Source organism: Macaca mulatta, chromosome 17 (genome assembly GCF_049350105.2).
Source record: "Macaca mulatta isolate MMU2019108-1 chromosome 17, T2T-MMU8v2.0, whole genome shotgun sequence".
In the NCBI taxonomy this organism is placed as follows: domain Eukaryota; kingdom Metazoa; phylum Chordata; class Mammalia; order Primates; family Cercopithecidae; genus Macaca; species Macaca mulatta.
This window is the reverse complement of record NC_133422.1, coordinates 3,797,707-3,805,714: the sequence shown is the minus strand read 5'-3', so window position 1 is coordinate 3,805,714 and position 8,008 is coordinate 3,797,707. Positions and strand designations below refer to the sequence as shown.

Sequence of the window (8,008 nt, the reverse complement as noted above, 5' to 3'; positions counted from 1 at the left end):
AAGTATGTACACCCTTTCCCTGTGGTACAATAGCCCTGGGTCTGAAGGGTAACGGTGCGGGGATCCACCATCTTGTCCCGTGACTGTCCAAGACAGAGGCATGGCCTCCTTTTGTAAGTCCTTACTAAATGTTTATTTCTAAGAGACTAGATTTGTCAGCCTCCTCCTTCAAACTCTCAGCTTCCTTGGACTTTTGGGAGTAGGCTTGCATAGACCTGACCAGTGCGGAAAATAAGGGAAAGTACTGGTATTTGTACCAGGTATAGCTAATTCCAAAGTACTTAACAAATATACTATTGTGCCTTTTTGATGCCAATCAGGGTTTTCTAATAAGGGCAGCCCTTGACTTCTCTCTACCTCTCAATTAAATGCCATTGAGACATTATCGGTGAAAGCCAGTGCAGTCTGATCCCAACTCTAATGGAGTTTCACAGTCGGGATAGTGCATCTGTATAATTCACTAGGAAAGTAATGCTAGTTTCAACTCATTATTGCCAAGGACTATTGACCAATTAGTTCCAATTCATTTGAAGGGGTAATAGAAACTTAAGCTTTCCTGAATTCATAATAAACTATGGCTCTTGAAAGGAGAAGAGAGAAAATCAGAACATAATTAAACTGGTTCTATCCAATAAGAAGTTAATTTTGAAATCCGAACAAAAACTTAAAACAGCAGATTTCTGTGTTTTGAAAAAAATAAACAGTTTGCCAAATACCAGTTTGTACTCTTCATAGTTCTGAAAGCAAACCATTTATTCAATTTTAAATGATCCACGAACTTCTACAAGTCAAATAGCATCTTATTAATAGAATGAGGACATGATTTATATGTTACATGCCACAAATTTAATCACATGAGAATGATTCTGTTTTATGGTGATGGCAGAAAATATGAAATTAGTAAATTTTTATTGCTTAAGTCTTGAAAATAAAGATTGTTGTAGAACAGATCTAAGTCATGTAAATAAAACATTTCTTTTATGGATTTCACTAACAGCTATCATCATTATTATTCATTAGGAATTATTAGGATGACTATTTTAAATTGCTTATCTAATTCTTTGTTATTTTGCATTTCCACAAATGTCATAATACGGTGAACTATTTTGCCTTGGAACCGGCAGGAATTTGGAATTCCTAGAGAACCGGATTCAGATCCTCACCCTTGTACATGCACGAAGGTAGGGACTATGTTTTTTCATCTCCAAGCTGAAGGAAAGCAAGATGGAACTGAGCAAAATGTTGTGAAAATTAAATATGACCTCAGTACCTTTGGGGTCTCAACTGTATCCCTGTATTAGTTTCCTAGGGCTGCTACAACAGAGTACTACAGATTGCATGGCTTCAAACCACAGAAATATCTTCTCACTGTTCTCGAGGCTGGAAGTCCGAATTCCAGGTGTCAGCTGCTCCCTCTGGAGGCTCTGGGGAAGGGTCCCTGCTTTCCCCTTCCCAGCCTCCGGTGGCCCCACGGCTTGTAGCTGTGTCACTGCACCCCCAGCCTCTGTCTTCACGTTTGCTGCTTCCTTGTGTCTGTGTCCTGTGTTTTCTCTTCTTCTTAAAAGGATACCAGCCATTAGATTTAGGACCCAAATTAATCCAGTATGACCTCATCTTAACTGATCACATCTGCATTACCTTTGGAGATCCTATCTCCAAATAAGGTCACATTCTGAGCTTCAGTGTTGAGAGGAATTTTGGGGGAACACTATTCAACCCTCTATATTTATCCAATTCCTAATTCTATGATGTTTTTATTTGTGTTATAACATGGTAATCTCTTTTGCCTTGGAAGGTGCTTGACTTTTGGGTTCCTAGAGGCCTGGATTCAAACCCTCCCGTTGTAGATGAATGAAGGGTGGTGTAACTACTTGCTTCATTTTTGAATTGGAGGGAAGCAAGAGGTAAGGCACAGAAATGTTATAAAAATGAAATTACACTTTATACAAGATTATGCATGGCACATGGAAGGAACTTAAGTATTATTTTCCTATTAAAATTTAGAATATTCTGTATTAAAATATTTATTAGAATGATACATAAGTTTGTAGACAGCCTAATCTTTGATAAACCTAGTAAAATAGCATTTGTCCTACGTAAATAATGACTGTTTTGGAAATCTCACTTTTAAGAAGTTCTCCCTTAAATACAATGCCTCCTTTAGTTATATGAACCATTATTAACTCTTCTGCCTCTTAGGCTTTTATTGAGGAAATAAAGCACTGCAGTAATTTTTCTTTATTAAATAATTTAAATTTGTAACTGTATAATATGAAATATTTCAAATGAAAATAACATTATATATCAGACATATGTCACATCAACCAGATTTGACAAATCTGGTTTAACATTTATCATAGTTTTTACAGATGTTTTAATGATTTTGCTTCAATTTAAGAAAATAAAGATTTACATATGCAACTTAACTCCACACTCCCATCAGATCCCTTTCTTTTCCTTTTTTTTTTTTTTTTTTTTTGTTGTTGTTGTTGTTGAGATGGAGTCTCACTCTATCGCCCAGGCTGGAGTGCAGTGGTGCAATCTCAGCTCACTGCAACCTCCACTTCCTGAGTTCAAGGGATGCTCTACCTCAGCCTCCCAAGTAGCTGATCTTACAGGCACACACCACCACACCCAGCTAATTTTTGTATTTTTAGTAGAGATGGGGTTTCGTCATGTTGGCCAGGCTGGTCTCGAACTCCTGACCTCAAGTGATCCACCGGCCTTGGCCTCCCAAAGTGCTGGGATTACAGGCATTAGCCCCCCAAACCAGCCCCATTGGATCACTTTCTTTCCATTCCTTAGTAGGCAGTTATTCACAGAGTTGCTTGTCACCAGCTCACACAACTCTAGACATGAACATAAACTACCATATATTTAAAAAACTATGTAGTCTACATACGTACACAAAAGAGAAATTGCTTTTTAAATATCTGTGACTAGTCTTAGTATACTTTCTTCACACTTTTGAAAATCCATGATCTGGCCAGGCACAGTGGCTCACACCCAGCCTTTTGGAGGCCGAGGCAGGCGGATTAGGAGGTCAAGAGATAGAGACCACCCTGGCCAACATGGTGAAACCCCATTTCTACTAAAAATACGAGAATTAGCAGAGCTTGGTGGCATGTGCCTGTAATCTCAGCTTCTTAGGAGGGCTGAGGTAGAGAATCTCTTGAACTCGGGAGGCGGAGGTTGCGGTGAGCTGAGATCGCGCCACTGCAGTCCAGCCTGGGTGACACAGAGAGACTCCATCTCAATAAAATAAAATAAAATAAATAAATAAAGGCTGTTCTCTGGACTTTTTGTTTCAGCAACTTCATTGGTCTCCATTGTATGAATGCCACAGTGCCCTTGCCCAGTTCCCAACTGAGGGACAATTATAGAATCTCCCTTTTCTTCCTGCCTCACAGCAAGTTCTGTAATGAACACCCCAGTATGTTCTCCATGTGAATGTGTGGTCATCTCTAGACCTGCAATTGTTGGATTGTTGGATATTCTCATCTTTAATTTCATGGCTATTACTAAATTATTTTCCAAAGTAGAGGTACGAATTGGCATTCTCACCAGAATAATACAATTGCTATTCCCACACATTCTTATCTACATTTGGTACTATCAAACTTGTTTCTTTCAATCAGATGACTGTAAAATATTATCTTTTTGATTTGATTATAAGAGAGTTTGAACATTTTAAAAATCTGTTTGTTGGCAGTATAGTTTTCAAGTTCTGTGGATGCCCACTGTATCCTCTGAAAGTATATTGGCTGATATAACATTGACTAGTTTGTCTTTTCCTTGCCCCCATTTGTATGAGGTTAATAAAACATATATGTATCCTGTATAATATTCCTGTATTGGTTTTGCCTTGCAGATATCTTTCTCCAATCTGTGGCTCATCTTTTCTGGTCTTCACCATAGTTAATAAGTCATCTCGTAGGGCAAGTGTTTTCTTATGTATTTGGATTTCTCCTTTCAGTACTGATTTTCTCTTGGTTTCTCCTCGTGCACTAGAATCTTGTCTTTGTCAGAAGCCGCTAAGTGCCTGTCTTAGTCCATTTGTGTTGCCATAAAGGAATACCTGAGGTTGGGTAATTTATAAAGAAAAGAGGGTTATTTGGCTCACAGTTCTGCAGGCTGCATGAGAAGCACGGCGCCAGCATCTGCTTCTGGGGAGGGCTGCAGTCTGCTTCCACTCATGGCATGTGGTGAAGGGGAGCCAGCCTGTGGGGATCACTTGGTCAGAGGAAACAAGACAGAGGATGGAGATGCCAGGCTCTTTTTAATAACCAGCTGTTGTTGGAACGAATAGAGCAAGAACTCACTCACCCCCCTCCCCGTAATAATCTATTCAATAGGGATTCACCCCATGACCAAAATCCTCCCCATTAGGTCCCACCTCCAACATTGGGGATTAAATTTCAACATGAGATTTGGAGGGGACAAACATTCAAGCTATTGCAGTGCCTTTTAGTCCTTCTAGGGCCGGAGCATTGGCATGGTTGACTAAATGAGAATGAAAGCCTGGTGATCTGGAACCTGGTTAAATTGGACTGAGTATTGCATCCTCTGTGCTCATGTTTTGACTGAGATATTTCTCTGGTTCTAATCTGGTTTTCAAATTCTGACTTCTGTCTCGTTCCTCACTGACCCTTAATTTTTCCAGAGCTTACCTTAGTAGCCAAAGAGTTTCAGAACTGCTCGAATTTGAGCCTAATTTTAGGTCTTTGCAGAACTCCAGGCAGGGCTGAATGGAGGAGGTGTCATTTACATACACAATGTGTGTTTGGTCAACACAGATAATCTTTAAATGACTAACAATTTAATGCAAATTATTTCCCTTCATGTGATAGAAAGCAAATAAAGTAGTAAAGTTTAATTAAACACAGTCCTATAGTTAACTCTATGATAGCAATCTTTGCCTGAAGGTACATTCCAGCATCCAACCCACTTCTTTTTCTCCTGGCAATATTAAATGACTTTATTCTTGAAATAGACCAATTATCCCCGATAGGATAATAAATTAAAAACAAATGATTCTTTGCTATTTTAATTATCCTGGAGCTTGTATTTGGAGCACTAAACCTTCACACATTTAGTCCTATCCACACTGAATTTTTGGTCAGAAATGATATGTTTAGATAATAGAATATTTTGTTAGAAAAAACAGCTAAAAAGACATTGAGTTTAGTGTTTTGATCAACTTATAATATCTAATATTTGAATGAAAGCATGTTGCAGTTTTGCAAATATAGAGTTCATGGATTTTTATCAATGTCCATTTTACTGTCAAGTATTCCTGTCCAGGATTTTCAGCTCTTGCTCATATCAAGAGATGAAGAAGCCTGGGCATGGTGGCTCAGGCCTGTAATCCCAGCACTTTGGGAGGCCAAGGCGAATGGATCACTTGAGGTCAGAATTTCGAGACCAGCCTGGCCAACATGGTGAAACCCTGTCTCCACAAAAAATAAGCCAGGCATGGTGGCGGTCGCCTATGATCCCAGTTACTTGGGAGGCTGAGGCAGGAGAATTGCTTGAACCTAGGAGACAGAGGTTGCAGTGAGCCAAGATTGTGGCACTGCACTCCAGCCTGGGTGTCAGAGTGAGACTCCATCTCAAAAAAAAAAAGAGATCAAGAAAATGAAGAATTTGGATGTAGCGTATCACTGTTTTGTCTAGTACTAGAAAACCTTAGAAAAATTAATGAGCTGTGTAGTTTATTGATTTATTTGAGATCTACAGCATAATTTTAATATGAGCGTTTGTTTTGATCTTTGAAATGAGGTAAGTTCTTCCATGTGTGTCCAGAATTTCCAAAAATATGGACATATTTACCTGTATCTGCCTTCAGCTTTGCCTCATATCTGTTTACCATTTCTCATTTCTTTTAGGTAGTCTCTATAAGTGGTAACCAAATGACCTAATTAGAATGAACTTCTGCAAAGCCATCAACATTCAGGAAATGCTATAAATAGATTGATTTGATTGGTTAGCTGTTTAATTAAATAATGTAACTGTTCTCTTATTCAGCAGGCATTCTTTGAACTGTTGTTACTTGATACATGCAGGACAACTGAAAAGAAAGACAATGGCTACATGGATTAGGTACACACGTATTTCCCATTATCCAGATTTGTTTAGTTACTGAGTTTGGATTGAGAGAGTTTAGATAGCCACAGATGTGTGTATTTGACTATTTAATGATAGTAGACGTGAGACATGCTTGCACAATCACAAACATTGTTTAAAATACCAAATTGCTTTTAGCTTTCCCAGTGTGCAATTATATATTCTAATTGTGTTGCAACAACCTTTGCTATTCTACATTCGTTTTTGTTAGAGTGAAGAAAAAAATTATAATTAATAAAGATCTGATTTTCAGGTCATGCTTTTAGCTTGTTGACTTGGATAGATTTACTTTTTCCACAGAAACACCAAGAAACCAGGCAAGAGATGTAGATTTGCAACAACATTGGGAATATAAATTGATATCTTTCTAATCTCTTTGAAGAATCATGGACTCATTTAGACCCATTTACAACAAACAGAAGTGACTGATAGTTGGCTGGCTTGTCATAGAGCAGAAAGACAGCAACACAAACAGCAAGGTAAGGAGTAAGGAGAAGCTTCTCTCTACTCGCTCTGTATCCCCCGCCGTATTAGTCTATATTCTCACATTGCTGTAAAGAACTGCCTGAGACTGGGTAACTTTTAAAGAAAAGAGGTTTCGTTGGCTCATGGTTCCACAGGCTGTACAGGAAGCATGGTTTGGGAGGCCTCAGGAAGCTTAAAATCATGGCTGAGGGTGAAGGGGAAGCAGATACGTCCTGCATGGCAGGAGCAGGAGGGAAAGGGGCAAGGGGGAGGTACTACATACTCTTCCACAGTCAGATCTCGTGAGAATTCAGTCACTATCACAAGAACAGCAAGAGGGAAATCACCCCCGTGATCTAATCACCCACCACCAGGCCCCTCCTCCAACACTGGGGTTTACAATTCGACATGAGATTTGGGTGGGAACACAAATCCAAATCGTGTCACCCCCCAACCCCCATTAGAGACTTGGGATTTGAATCAACAAAAAATCCTGCAGTTCACTTTTTATGTGGATAATACATTGGAGGCAGATAATTTTCCCACTTCTGCCTCCTTGTCACTTCCTTTTTCCTTTGAATCAGAACATAACAGCGTCCAGTAATGCAGCGTGCCCACGTGTGAAATGAAGCAGGAGTGGCATAGTGCAGTGAGAAACAGGCGTGGACAGCCACAGGAAGGACGGGGCTTCAGGCCACATTAAGGTATGTACTTTCATTTATTACTTATAGCTAAAAATCTACTTTAAGTGCTTTCCAATTACTTGAAAGAAATTTCCTTTTTACCATTCACTTAGGCAACAGAAGGAAGGAGAAAATCTTATCTCGCAGAACTATACTATATAAACACCTGAAAATGTCAAAGATTTGTTTAAAGGGTACAACTTACCCTTTAGCTGAAATGAAGTTGGGAGGACAGACTGCTGCTTTCAGTGATGGTGCGTTAGGTAATTTAGAATCCCTTACCCTGCTGAGAAAAGTAGCAAAGCTGGTGGGGAAAACCTCTTTGAAAGCACAGAATGGCTAAAAATACATTGAAAAATTACCTACCAAAATTTGAGACACAGAAATTCAGAAAAGGGATCCCTGTTTCTAGGGGGTTGTTTGCTGACTGCGGATTATAGAAATGTACAGATGGAAGGCTGGGTAGCGTCTCCAACAAACTCCCAAGGCTGGGTGAGCGACTGAAATTGGAAGCCAGAGGTCATTAATATAATGATAGAGGATCCTGGTAAAACCTCCAGGCTTTTGAGTTGAGATGCTGAGAGCTGAAGCTTACAAACAAGAGTAACGGGTAACACGGTCCTCGCAACGACTGCATCCACACTTTCCAGGACCAGTCTGGTGGGGTCCTGTACCTCTAGGACCCCAGTCAGGAATCCTCTCTGGAGGAAAATAGCATTAACCAGATATAGGAC

The 8,008-nt window shown here is 39.6% G+C and overlaps 1 long non-coding RNA gene across 2 annotated transcripts in view; it reads left to right on the top strand.

Annotated features, from left to right (window-relative positions):
* The first annotated feature begins 6,928 nt into the window (after nucleotides 1-6,928).
* Nucleotides 6,929-8,008, top strand: part of LOC100429371 (putative ankyrin repeat domain-containing protein 26-like protein) — a 92,283-nt gene continuing 91,203 nt past the window's right edge. For both annotated transcript variants that reach the window (XR_013407732.1, XR_013407730.1), the window contains exon 1: nucleotides 6,929-7,295. This is a non-coding gene — a long non-coding RNA (putative ankyrin repeat domain-containing protein 26-like protein). The remainder of the gene's footprint in view (nucleotides 7,296-8,008) is intronic.